Source organism: Bos indicus, chromosome 7 (genome assembly GCF_029378745.1).
Source record: "Bos indicus isolate NIAB-ARS_2022 breed Sahiwal x Tharparkar chromosome 7, NIAB-ARS_B.indTharparkar_mat_pri_1.0, whole genome shotgun sequence".
Taxonomy (NCBI): domain Eukaryota; kingdom Metazoa; phylum Chordata; class Mammalia; order Artiodactyla; family Bovidae; genus Bos; species Bos indicus.
Genome location: NC_091766.1, coordinates 10,844,325 through 10,858,959, shown reverse-complemented (window position 1 = coordinate 10,858,959; position 14,635 = coordinate 10,844,325). Strand labels below are relative to the sequence as shown.

Sequence of the window (14,635 nt, the reverse complement as noted above, 5' to 3'; positions counted from 1 at the left end):
GAACAAAGGTCAGTGTGTTCCTTTGGCCTGAGCAGAAGCTATACAAACTCTTTGCACCAGTTTCCTATGCAGTTTAGACCTGATTAGGGGAGATTTAGCAGCACCTGAACTAGAGCCCCCTTCATTTACTGCCCTTTATGTTAAAGCCATTTGGTTCCTCTCTGCTGCTGCTGCTGCTGCTATATCGCTTCAGTCGTGTCCGACTCTGTGCAACCCCATAGACAGCAGCCCACCAGGCTCTGCCGTCCCTGGGGTTCTCCAGGCGAGAACACTGGAGTGGGCTGCCACTTCCTCTCTAGGGATCTGCAAATTCATGAGACATTTCATAATTCCAATGCATACTTCAGGTTATTTAGCTAAGCGATATGCTCTGTCAAAGAACTATTCCAAGTGACAGCCAAAACAAACAAACAAACAAAAAAACACACACAAAAACAAAACACTTTAATATGGAACACAGAAGAAGCACTACCCAAATAAAATATTACTAAAAGAAATAAGATTATTCCCTCCTATGCCTTTCGCCACTTGATGACCCCAGTTTGGTTGAATTCAATTTGTGGTTACCTCAGGATACAACTCAAAGTTTAAATTATAAGTCGGAACCCTCCACAGATTATCCAAGCACATCAGTTCTTTTGAGAGTGGAATGTTCCAGGAAGCCTAATCCAGCCACAACCTACTACAGAGAATTTCTTATGGATGGGGCACAGGACAGGTTAATTATGGTCACTTAAATCTTCATCTTTTATAGCAGATCAGAACCCAAATGGCATACTTTCTGCAAGATTTCTGATAGGAATTCAATAGAGCTGATTTCTAGTTTCACATTGACACTTAATATCTGCAATCTTTTTATCCAGAAGTTGTGATCCACATGAAACCCACGAGTGCAGCAAATCTGAGGTAGTCAGCCCTTACGAAGTCTCGGTATTTTCTGCTTTCTACATGCCTGGCAGTGGACTGCAGGGATGGGAACGCTGTATCCCTGTAGATTTCTGGTGGGCCTTGTGGTGCTTTCCTTGCTGTGGTCAACCTGGCCCCAGGAGGCCTAGACACACCACTAGTCATTGTCCGTTCCGTTTGCAGATGGTGGCTGTTCTGACTGCTGTGTCACGTTACTTCATTGTAGTTTTAATTTGCATTTCTCTAACAATCACTGACGTTTAGCATCTCTTCTTATATTTACTAGCCATCTGTATGTTTTCTTTGGAGAAATGTCTGTTTAGGTGTTCTGCCCATTTTTTGATTGGGTCTTTGTTTTTCTGATACTGAGCTGCATGAACTGCTTGTATATTTTGGAGATGAATCCTTTGTCAGTTACTTAGTTTGCAGTTGTTTTCTTCCATTCTGAGGGTTGTCTTTTCGTCTTGTTTTAGTTTCCTTTTGCACCGTGAAAGCTTTTAAGCTTAATTAGGTCTCATTTGTCTATTTTTGTTTTTACTTCCATTAAAACAAATGACCCAGGAAGTAGATCAAAGAGGATCTTACTGTGATTTATGTCCAAAATGTTCTACCTTTGTTTTCCTCTAAGAATTTTTATAGTTTCTGGTCTTATATTTAGGTCTTTAATCCATTTGAACTTATCTATAAACATGATGTTAGAAAGTGTTCTAAATTCATTTTTTTACATGTAGCTGTCCAGATTTCCCAGCACCACTTACTGAAGAGGCTGTCTTTTCTCCATTGTATATTCTTTTCTCCTTTGTCAAAGATAAGGTGCCCAAAGGTGTGTGGGTTTATCTTTGTGCTTTCTGTCTTGTTCCACTGATCTATATTTCTATTTTTGTGCCAGTATTGTACTTGATTACTGTAGCTTTGCAGTATAGTCTTAAGTCAGGAAGGTTGATTCTTCCAGCTACATTCTTCTTTCTCAAGATTACTTTAGCTATTTGGCATCTTTTGGGTTTCAATACAAATTGTAAAATTTTTTGTTCTAGTTTTGTGAAAAATGTCTTCAGTAATTTTATAGAAACTGATTGAATCTGTAGATTGGGTAGTATAGTCATTTTCATAATACTGATTTGGAAGAGTCATTTTTAAATTTTTTAATTATTTAAAAAAACTTTATATTGGAGTATAGCTGATTAACAGTGTTGTGATACTTTCATGTGGACAGCAAATGGACTCAGCAATACATATACATGTATCCATTTCCTCTCAGCCTGCCCTTCCATCCAGGCTGCGACATAACACACAACAGAGTAGAACAGTATTTTTAAATGATGAAAGAAGAGACTGTCAACTCAGAATTTTATATCTGGTGAAAATATCATTGAGGAATGAAGGTTAAACAAAGATGTATCCTTATAAAGAAAAACTAAAATTAGTTGATCACAGAGATCCACGAAAAAAAATTAAAGGAGGAAGTTTCTTAGACAGAAGTGAAATTGTGCCAGAGGGAAATCTGGTGGAAGAGTCTTTTTTTTTTTTTCTTTTTCTTTACAATCTGAGGATTCCCCTTCTCCCTCAGATGACAGCACTCATCAGATCTGGCTGGAGTCTCAAAGTATAGTAGAAGGTGATGAATTATTTGGTCTTTTGGGGCTGTCTAGACCAATGTAGGATTTGGGAATCATTCCCTCTCTCAGCAAATGTTTATTAAGATGAATATTTTTATTATTTTTTATTTGTTTGTCTGTGCCGGGTCTTGGATCTTTAGTTGGGGCCTGGAGAATCTAGTTCCCTGATTAGGCATTGAACCCTGGCTCCCTGCAGGGAGAGAGTGGAGTCTTAGCCGCTGGACCACCAAGGAAATGCCTAAGATGAATATTATTGAATGTCAGGATCTGTGCTACTTTCTAGGGATATAGCAGTGAACAAAATTAGCACAATAATTTCTATATAGAACTATAGAGAAAGGATACATTTGAGGAAAAGCAGGTTTGGGGGGAGAGGTAGAATTGAGCTTTGGATAAGTTGATTTTGAGGTGTTGTGATTTCAATATACATTGTATATGTAGTCTAGATCACAAAATGGAGAGTTTTCCCCTTCCACTCCTGGCCAATAGATGGTAATTATAACCATGAAAGTGAAAGTGTTAGTCGCTCAGTTGTGTCGGACTCTTTGCCACCTCATGGACTGTAGCCCTCCAGGCTCCTCTGTCCATGGATTCTCCAGGCAAGAATATTGAAGTGGTCTGCCAGGCTCTCCTCCAGAGGATCTTCCCAACCCAGGGATTGAACCCAGGTCTCCCGAATTGCAGGCAGATTCTTTATCGACTGAGCCACCAGGGAAGCCCAATTATAACCATGATAATAGATTAAATCATTGAGAGAGTGACTGTAGACTGAGAATAGAGTCCTGAGCATTTTAAAAATCAAGGAGTGAAGGGACTTCCCAGGTGGTTCAGTGGTTAAGAATCTGCCTGCCAAAGCAGGGGACCCAGGTTCAATCTCTGGCCGGGAAGGATCCCACATGCTGTGTTTTAAGTACTGAAGCCCTTGTGCTCTGGAGGCTGTGCTCCATAACAAGAAAAGCCACCACAGTGAGAACCCTGGGTGCTGAAATGAAGAATAGCCACTGCTCTCTGCAACTAGAGAAAGTCTGCAAGCAGTGATGAAGATCCAGCTCAGCCACAGCCCCCTCTCCCCAAAAATCAGGGAGTGGAGGAGCTGTTAATAGAGAAAACAGGGCAAGAATGGCCAGATAGATGGGGAGAGATGAGTAGAGTACAGTTTCATGGAGGACCAAAGAAAGAGACCAAAGTGAATTGACTGAAAGCATTCACAGCACAGAGCAGTAAGGAGGCTGTTCTATTCTTGGGAAGAGCAGCTCTGGTGGTTAGGATGATAGTGGTGACGAGGATACTGGTGGAGAAAGATAGTACAGGTGGTGGCGGAGGTGATGGTGGCAGCGGGGACAGTTGTATTGGTGGTGCTGGTGGTGATAATGTTACTGAAAGGAGTGTGTGGGTCCAGCTGCTCGCTGCTTAAAAGCCAATAAACAGGCCAGGTTGGTGGAAAGGGAAGTTTGCTTTATTTCAGATGCTGGCCACTGGGGCCGGGGGGAGGATGGCCGACATCTCTCCAAAGGCCTGTCCCACCCATGCTGAGAAGCAGGGAGTGAGAGCATTATAGTGTCCAGGGGTGGTGGGGGGTGGTGGCTCCATGCAGAAACAGCATAGTAATCTCTAACAGTTATCTTTAAATTGGTCATCAGTTGGTCTGACCAGCATCATCTTGGTTGTTTTACATATAGTTATCTTCAGTTCCAGGGTACTTTGCAGTCAGTTCTCAGAATTGTGGCAGCTCAAGTCCTGGGTACAGTCTGGTCATCATGTAGTTAACTTCTCCACCTCGTGTTTCAGTATCTATAAGACACTGATATCGCTCACAGGATATTGCTCAGAATATTATCTACAGCCCTTGAGAAAGAACAAAAGGTCATTGACTGTACTTAATGACTACATTATTATTATTTAGTCTCCTTTGACTGTTTTCCTTTGTTTCCACATTTCTCACTTCTCTAATTAAACATATTCTTTGACTAAAGTTTATCACAGACAAAAGGCAGGGAGAGGACATGTTGGGGGGAGGGTAAGGACCATGGGGTCCTGCTTCATTTCAGTAAAGGTGGTGGTTGTGATGGTGATGGTACTGATAACAGTGGAGGTTGGTGGCAGAGATCATGGTGATGGAGGTGATGATGGAGGCCAGAATGGAGTAGATTGAGGAAAAAATGGAAGGTGAAGAAGTGGAGACACCAAGTACAGTCAACATTAACTCTAGAGAGAGTTGGAGACTAGTGTGTGAATGAGAGAAGATGGAGAGGGACTTCCTTGGGTGGTTGGAGCTTGGTGGAATTAGCCAGCTCTTGGGGTTGACTTCCCTGGTGGCTCGGATAATAAAGAATCTGCCTGCAATGCAGGAGACCTGGGTTAGATCCCTGGGTCAGGAAGATCCCCTGGAGAAGGGAAGGGCTACTGACTCCAGTATTCTTGCCTGAAGAATCCCATGGATGGAGGAGCCTGGCTGGTGGCAGTCCCTGGAGTGATAAAGAGTTGGACATGACTGAGTGACTAACACTTTCACTTTTTCACTTGGGGTCGACAAGGCCGTGAATCTTGCACAGTACGACTGTTGGGTTCTCAATGTCTCACTGGCCCAGCAGCCATGAGGTGGGCCTTCTTGATCTTTCTCCTAGTGGCCCTCTGGAGGTGGAGAGAGAGTCGGAGGTAAGAGTTGATCAAGAAGGACAGACAGCGCCACCTAATGGTCAGACCAATGTTGTTGCAGAGTGGTAGTTCTAGAGTCAGACTGTCTAGTTTCAAATCTTGGCTTGGCCAGTTACTAGCTATGTGACTTCGGGAAAATTACTCCATTTTTCTGTCCCTCAGACATCTCTGATCTGGAATAACTTTAACAGTCTTCAGAATGGTTGTTCTTTCATCCCATTCTTTGTCCTGCAGCTGAGAGAGCTTTCAGAAACATGAATCTGAGCCCATCACAACCCTGCCTCACAGCCCCACAGATACTTTGCAGGCTAAATGTGCATCATAGGCATGTAAGTCCCACTCAGTCTGGCCCCAGTTCACCTCTCCAGCCTCATTTCCCAGTCTTCTCCCTCAGGCTGCCCACCTTTCCTGAGAAACTTTGCTTAGGTACCCTCTGTACACACGTTCGTGGTCCAGCCTCTGTATGGTCACCTCCACCTGGAATTTCCCTTTTTCCTCCACTGCTCTGCCCATGGCCACAACTTCCATGTGTGCATTTTTTTTTATATATCCTTCCTTGACTCCCAAAGTAGATCCCCCAGAGCTCTACTCTGCCCTCTTCCCTACTCTAAGGTAGAGTTAACATTTCCCCTCTCTATGCATTCTATATGTAAGCAAACCCAAAGCATTATCAACTTTAAGGGGCACCATTATTTTGTTGTTCGGTCACTAAGTCATGTCAGACTCTTTGTGACCCCATGGACTGTAGCCCACCAGGCTCCTCTGTTCATAGAATTCTCCAGGCAAGAATACTGGAGTGGGTTGCCATTCCCTTCTCCAGGGGATCTTCCTGACTCAGGGATCGAACCCAGGTTTCTAGCATTGCAGGTGTATTCTTTACCATCTGAACCACCAGGGAAGCCACCATTATTTTACATACCACCAAACGTAATATTTAAACTATGACATGATGCCTTTCTCATTCTTTATAGTTTTCATTTTATTCTTACTGAACAAGCTATTATAGATTTATTCAGAAATAAGGTTTTATAATATATCACTTTTGCATATATGAAAAGGAACCCAAGTCTCCCGCTTTACAGGTGGATTCTTTACCAGCTGAGCCACAAGGGAAGCCCAACAATACTGGAGTGAGTAGCCTATCCCTTCTCCAGCAGATCTTCCTGACCCAGGAATTGAACTGGGGTCTCCTGCATTGCAAGTGGAGTCTTTACCGACTGAGCTATCAGGAAAGCCTAATATACAGAGCAATCTGCTTATTTACTTTATTTATTTATGAATGAATAAGTAAATATTTATTTATTTGGCTGTGCCAGGTCTTAAGTTGTGGCATGTAGGATATTCAGTTGCAGCATGCAAACTCTTAATTGCTGCAAGTGGGATATAGTTCCCTGACCAGGAATCAAGCCTGGGCTCCCTTCATTGGGAATGAAGAATCTTAGCCACTGGACCACCAGGGAAGTTTCTTACTTGATTTATTTTGTTTATTGTCTCTCTCCACTACTGGAATGCCAATTCCACAGTGCAAGGGTTTTTGTTTAGCTTATGCATTGCTATAATCTTTGCACCTCCCATGGGGTCTAGCACACAGTAGGTGTTCAATAAATATTTATTTAAATGAATGCATGAACATAAAGATTTGCATAAAGTAGTTATCAGCTGCTTCAGAGAAGTCTAGCTCCTGAGAGGTCTCCTGGTGGTAGGGGCCAGTAACTCCCAACAATGTGGATCTCTGGGCATCTACATATCGTACAGTCTAGGCTCAACCTCCAGCCTCACCCTAGAGGACACTCTCCATTCTCAGGTCCAAGGGATAAAACTGAACAGACAAAGTCCCCCATTCTCATGGAGTCTTTTTGTACATGATATTCCCACTATCTGAAATTCCGTTTCTCTCTCTTCCAACTCCCCTTCCAACTCTCAGACCCAGGAAAGATATTTCCTCTCAGGAAGCCTTCGTAATAGCTCCCAAAGTAGCCTCTGCTAATTGGTAGAAATCCTTTCATAAGGTGGTCATCTTAGGCCAGTTGCCTTTCAGCAGATCTTGATACAGGAATTAAGAGGCCCATGCTTTGTTGGGGGAGGGAGGTTAAGAGCTCGGATGTACATAATTTGTCAGAGGTGCTAGGGTTGTGATCACATGACTTGTTGGGGTAGTAAGGGTTAGGACGACATAATTTGTTGGACGGTTAAGTGTTGGCATACAAATGATCTTTTTTTGTTGTTTTTGAGTAAGGATTAGAATGCATATGCTGTGTTGAGGGGAGTAATGGTTAGCATGCAAATAATTTGTTGAGGGTATTTTGGGATTATATGGTTTGTTCGGGGGAGGAGGGGTTGGGATGTACATTTTTTTTTTTAGGGAGGCTAGAGGTCACCGCAGCTAATTCTGTGGGGGAGCTCTGGAGTATGTACTGAATACCATGGAGATGATCTTTCTTGAGGTGGGGCCTTTTTATCCCCCTGTGTCAGTCATTGACCGTGGACTGCCCCTGGGGTGGGGTGGGGACATAACCTGACAGGGAAAGTGATGGATGGGATCTGGGCAGAGCATCAAGGGTGTCCACTACTCTGATCAAACCTTTGTCTGGTTATGTTTGCCCACTGCCTCAAAAGTTGCTACACAGAATATGAATGTCATTTCCCCTTTCATTACATTTAAATTAAAAAATTTTTTTGAAAAAATTGGTCTGTGTATTCATTTATTTATTTTTAGCTGTGCTCAGTCTCCATTGCTGTGCACAGGCTTTCTCTAATTGTGGTGTGCAGGCTTCTCACTGCAGTGACTTCTCTTGTGCAGAGCACAGGCTCAGTAGTTGTGGGTGCTCCGGCTTAGTTGCTCCACAGCATGTGGTATCTTCCAAGAAGAGGGATCAAATTTGTGTCTCCTGCGTTGACAGGTGGATTCTTTATCACCGAGCCACCAGGGAAGCCACAGGGTGATTTTGACTCTGGCTGAACCTACATCTTTGCTCCATTCCTTCATCCTGTTTTCCTTCTCTCCGTCTCCTGGTAGCATTCCCAACAAATCCCAACCACTCAGCCCCCCACTACAGGAACCTGACCTAATACAATCTCTCCCTTATTTGGTTATGTCATCAAAGCAGGAAAACAGAATTCAAAGTTTCCAGCTCTTTCTGGTTTTATTCTGAAACAAGATTTAGAAATACTGTACAGTGAGATCGCCTCCCTGGTGGAAGCCCAGTGGAGGCGGTGAGGACCAGCCTCCAGCCAGGAAGGACACATGGATGTGGATCAAAGATCCTGCATGCCACTGCAGGAGACATAAGAGACCTGGGTTCGATCCCTGGTTCTGAAGATCTCCTGGAGAAGGGCATGGCAACCCACTCTAGCATTCATGCCTGGAGAATCTCCTGGACAAAGGAAACTGGCAGGCTATGATCCATAGGGTTGCAAACAGTCAGAAATGACTGAAGTGACTTGGCACGCATGCACAAGGTCATTGAACGCGGTTTGGGGCTGCTACTGAGGGCGGCCTGGGGGCTCCGGGGAGGGGCACCCACCTTGCAGGCTCTGGGGACCCGTGGGATTCCATGCTCCACCGATGGCCTTTGCCTCCCACCCTCCTCATCCCTCTCCTGACCACAGCTTTCAGGTGCCAGGAGCAGGCCCAGGCTACTGACTGGAGGGCTACCTTGCAGACTAACTAGAAGGGAATTCACAAGACAGACAAACGTCTGAACGCCATCTTGAACTTCCTGGGAGGTGAGCACCAGCTTTCCAAGTATAAATGAGGGGATGGATCTAAGCCTTTCCCGTGTTATGATGATAAATCCTCCCCGCTAAATGGGTTTGGCTCTTCACTGTTTGGTGTCCATCTGAATATTAGCTTTCCTTCCCGGACAAAGTGCTGCAGCCAATGTGGCAGGTGCTATGGGATTTGTGGCAAAATTAAAAAGGACTGTGATGAGGAGTACCAGTATTTTTCCTTCAAGATCTGTTGAGATGTGCAGACAACACTGGGACCAACTCAGCATGTGAATGAAACCACAGTTGACCTCTTCACTGTCAGTGTTATACATTTAGGCTGCAAAGCATACCTGGATAGCCAAGGAGCCTCCATGTAGCTCTCCATACAAAAGAAAAAAAGATCTTTAAAGAAGATGCTAGGGACTTCCCTGGTGGTTCAGTGGCTAAGACTCCTGGTGCTGGGGGCCTGGCTTTGATCCCTGGTAGGGGAACTCAATCCCACATGCTGCAACTAAGAGTTCACATGTGGGGGAAAAAAAACCCCAAAAAACCCAAAACCCTATGTGCTGCAATTAAGACCAAGGTGGTCAAATAAATAAATAAATACATAAAAATTAAAGATGATGCTGACAGGTGGTGACAGCAGAATATACATGAAAACAGATGAACATAATCTTTGACAAAGAACTAATGTTTTTACAGCATAAACCTACCTTATTTTTTGTGAAAGGGTTATTTTAAGACTTTATTTTGACATTAAAACTTCAAACTCAAGAAAAAAAAAGGTTATCTTTCTGAATATTGCTGTCGTAATGTGTCTAATTGTCTTGACAAGCTTCAGAAAAGGTGCATGTTAAGGGAGGAATTTTTTTTTTTTTTAAGACTGTAACTCAATTTTCACAACTGTTGTTACAAAAAAAAATAAGGTCAAATGTGAAATTCATTATAAGGTATCTTCAACATTATCTTATTTTGGAAGTATGGGGGAACCTTCACTTAGAAGTATGTGACTTCACTTAGAAGTCCCAACAGGGGACTTCCCTGGTGGACCAGTGGAGACTCCATGCTTCCAATGCAGGGGGTGCAAGTTTGATCCTTGGTTGGGGAACTGAGATCCCACATGCCATGTAGCAAGGCCAAAAAAAAAAAAAAAAAGAAAAAAGATCAAATAAAATAGAATTTAGTGAAAATCACTCAGTTGTGTCCCACTCTTTGTGACCCCATGGACTATCAGTTCAGTTCAGTTCAGTCGCTCAGTAGTGTCTGACTCTTTGTGACCCCATGAATCGCAGCACACCAGGCCTCCCTGTCCATCACCAACTCCCGGAGTTCACCTAAACTCATGTCCATTGAGTCGGTGATGCCATCCAGCCATCTCGTCCTCTGTTGTCCCCTTCTCCTCCTGCCCCCAATCCCTCCCAGCATCAGAGTCTTTCCCAATGAGTCAACTCTTCGCATGAGGTGGCCAAAGTACTGGAGTTTCAGCTTTAGCATCATTCCTTCCAAAGAAATCCCAGGACTGATCTCCTTTAGAATGGACTGGTTGGAACACCACAGTTCAAAAGCATCAATTCTTCAGCTCTCAGCTTTCTTCACAGTCCAACTCTTACATTCATACATGACCACAGGAAAAACCATAGCCTTGACTAGACGGACCTTTGTTGGCAAAGTAATGTCTCTGCTTTTGAAAATGCTATCTAGGTTGGTCATAACTTTCCATGGACTATACAATCCATGGAATTCTCCAGGCCAGAATACTGGAGAGGGTAGCCTTTCCCTTCTCCAGGAAATCTTCCCAACCCTGGGATTGAACCCAGGTCTCCCACATTGCAGGCGGATTCTTTACCAGCTGAGCCACAAGGGAAGCCCAAGAACACTGGAGTGGGTAGCCTATCGCTTCTCCAGGGGATCTTCCTGACCCAGGAATCGAACTGGAGTCTCCTGCATTGCAGGTGGATTCCTTACCAAATGAGCTATCAGGGAACTCCAAAAATAGAATTTGACTGCCTTCCAAAAAAGGAAGTCAGTTTATTTACTGTAAAAATTTTAATATACATTTATGCCTGGAAAAAAGAAATACTGTACTTGGATTACGGCAGGGTGCAAATAAGATCCCTTGTTATCTGTGTATGTGTTCAGTCGCTAAGTCATATCAGACTCTTTGCCACCACCATGGAGTCTGCCAGGCTCCTCTGTCTGTGGAATTTTCCAGGCAAGAATACTGGAGTGGGTTGCCATTTCCTCCTCTAAGGGATCTTCCCAACCCAGGGGTTGAACCCATGTCTCTTGCATTGGCAGACAGATTATTTACCACTGAGCCACCTGGGAAAACCCTCCCTTGTTATTAATATTATTTTATTGATAAGAATGATGGTTGAATCCTATTTGGACATTAATACTTAAGATTCTTTAGTCTGAGCCACTAGAGAAGCCCACTTAGTCTTTACACCCTACTGCCATCTTCTGGGGAAACTAAGGAATAAGAAATTCAAAGCAGCTGGGTTTATGAAGCAGGATTGAGGTATGAAAGATCTAAATCTTGGGGTATAAGGAACTGAAGAAAATCCTACAGATATATTAACTGGTTCCTTTGGGTTTCCCTGGTAGCTCAGATGGCAAAGAATGCTCCTGCAATGCGGGAGACCTGGGTTCAATCCTTGGATTGGGAAGATCCCTTGGCGAAGGAAATGGCTACCAACTCCAGTATTTTGGCCTGGAGAATCCCAAGGACAGAGGAGCCTGGTGGGCTACAGTCCTTGGGGCTGTAAAGAGTCAGATATGACTGAGCGACTTTCACATCATTTAAATCTGCTAATATATTCTTATTGCCCTTGAAAATCCAGGACTAAGGATACTCATTAATAAGCTAATTTTTGTAACAAGTGCATTAAAATGGGATTTAGGAATCTGGTCATCACATTAATTTATCCCTCCATGATGATCCCTCATCATTCATCCATCCATCCATCCATGCATCATCCACTCATCCATAACCCACCCACCTATCTGTCCATGCATCATTTACCCACCTGCCCATCCATTCACCCATCTTCTTCTTATCCATCCAACAAATGGTTAAGAAATACCTTCTCTGTGCTCAGTGATTTTATGTCAAGGTGGTTGATTTTATTCACTCTCAATTTTATCACATTTCAAGTGAGGTTAATCTTGCCAAATCATTTACTCTTTAGCGGAAAGAAATGTTTATGGCACTAACAAAATTTGATTTTGTTAAAAAATATTTTTTTCATGCAAATAATTCTAGGCAATAAAATCAGATGGTTCAGATTAAATTTGGGAATAGATAAACACCAGGGGATTAAAATAAAGATGTTGTTGTGTAGTTAACTCATAACACTGACATATTTTGAGTAGCTATTGTAAACTATATACTACTTAAACTTTAATGACTTCACCACATTGCACTGTATGGAATTATTTATTCAATGTGCAATAACATGAACAAAGATTACAAACATGTTGAGCCAAAGAAATCAAAGAAAAAAGAATTCATACAGAGTGAGTTTATTTATATAAAATATTAAAATAGACAAAGCCAACCTATAGTAGTAGAAATCAGGATAGTGATTTTCCTTTGAGGAAGCAGACAGTAAATGAAACAGACATGAGGGAACTTTCTGAGTGTGTTCACTTTGTGAAAATTCTTTGAGCTATGTCGATTTCTGTATATTCCTGTATGTTTCTGTATGTACACTGCAAAGCAATTTTCTATATGTATGTTACAGATCAATAAAAAGGTTAAAAAAAACTAAAAGAATTGAAGTTAAGAAAACAATAAACGATTTTTGCTAGTAAGCCAAAATTGCTTTGGAAGAAATGATACAATTCAAAACAGGTATTAAGTGATTATAATACATAGTTTGGGTTTTTTTTTCACAAGTTTTTTTTCAGTTAGTCTGTTTTTCTTTTGTAATGTGGAGGGAAAAAAAAGGCAAATATATATATTTAGATACCAAATTCTAGTGATGAGACTCAATAAAACTTGCTCAACTAAAAAACAAATATGTGTTTGTGCTTCTGTATCAAAGGAATATTTGCTTCATTGGTTGATAACCTTGGAGGAAATAATGAGAAGTGTACACATAATATTAACTGTGCTGCTACTGCTGCTAAGTCACTTCAGTCCTGTCTGACTCTGTGCGACCCCATAGAGGGCAGCCCATCAGGCTCCACCGTCCCTGGGATTCTCCAGGCAAGAACACTGGAGCGGGTTGCCATTTCCTTCTCCAATGCATGAAAGTGAAAAGTGAAAGTGAAATCGCTCAGTCGTGTCCGACTCTTAGCGACCCCATGGACTGCAGCCTACCAAGCTCTTCCGTCCATGGGATTTTCCAGGCAAGAGTACTGGAGTGGGGTGCCACTGCCTTCTCCTATATTAACTGTGAGTTACACACAATAGTTGACTTCAAAATGCTTGTTCTGTATATTTTATTTTGAACATGGTGTTAAGTTTCTTATAATTTGTCATACTGGTTAATGTGAAAGCGTGTCATTATAAAGTTCCCTTTTCCTTTGAGACATATTAAGAAATGTTTTTGATTTTACAGGCTAATGTTGCAACTGACTAGTTTGTAAAATATATCATTCCTGTGTATAAGGCATCAAAACATAAAAAAACCCAACCCCAAACAATTGGCTACTATCCAGCGAAAAAGGTCGGCTCTCCCTTCTTACATCCTCTCCTGGTCTAAAAAACTCTATTCTCTTCTAAAAAAGCCAAAAAGAAAACAACAACCGCCCCCCGTCGAACCCCTAAACCCAACCAAAAACAAAGGAGAAAGGCAGGGCGGGGCAGGCGAGGGGTGGGGGGCGGAAGGAAAGAGGAGAGGAAAGTCAAACACTGAGCATCCCAAAGTGCCAGCGAAGCGCCGCCCCACCCACCAAGTCTAGGTCCCGCCCCAATCCCCACTCCACAGGCTTAAGTTCATCCGAGAACAGACATTGGAAGGACTGTTGTTGAAGCGTCAATACTTGGGCCACCGGATGCGAAGAGCCGACTCATTGGAAAAAGACCCCGATGCTGGAAAAGACTGAGGGCAAAAGAAGAAGGAAGGCCGGCAGAGGATGAAATGGTTAGATAGCATCACCGACTCAATGGAAGTGGATTTGTGCAAACTCTGGAAAATAGCGAAGGACAGGAAACCTGGCGCGCTGCAGTCCATGGGGTCACAGAGTCGGATACGACTTAGCAACTGAACAAACAATAACAACTAGCCCGGACCATGTGGCATACGCCCCGCCCCTAACTCCACCCTCTAGGTCCGGTCAGACCCCACCCCAGACCTTAACCTTACCCCCAACCGGGGGAAAGAACCCAGAATTTCTCCTCCAAAGTCATATAAAGAGGAGTTAGCCTTCCCGCCACAGTCCGCAGCTCCTTCGGCCCTGAAAGCCAGTGTCTCGGCCACTTCCGCTGCTGGGGTCCCTGACACCGGAAGCGGAAGTGCGCCGCGGCCGCGGACGGAGGTGGCTGTGCTGGACCGCGCGGCGCCTTGCGGTGGGAGTGTCTCCGGCCAGTCTGCAGGTGCGGCCCATCCCCTCGGGAATGCTCGGCGGGAGCGGGGAGGGGTCTGAGGGCCTAGAATGGATTAGCTGGCCAAGGGACTTCCTCCCCGCTGTCCGCCTGGGTCTGGGGCGGCTACCGCACAGCTTGGCTGTGCAGCTGAGCTCCCCCTCTCCAGTCTGTCGCGCTCAGGTACTCCTTGTTTGGGGAGACAGGACTGTCA

General features: G+C 43.6%; 1 protein-coding gene across 4 annotated transcripts in view; it reads left to right on the top strand.

Annotated features, from left to right (window-relative positions):
* The first annotated feature begins 13,823 nt into the window (after positions 1 to 13,823).
* The window catches only part of ZNF333 (zinc finger protein 333), a 31,150-nt gene continuing 30,338 nt past the window's right edge, over positions 13,824 to 14,635 (top strand). For 2 of the 4 annotated variants that reach the window (XM_070792650.1, XM_070792649.1), the window contains exon 1: positions 13,824 to 14,433. The gene's annotated coding sequence lies outside the window, so the exon portion shown is untranslated. The remainder of the gene's footprint in view (positions 14,434 to 14,635) is intronic. The other 2 variants (XM_070792648.1, XM_070792647.1) reach the window with 1 other exon arrangement.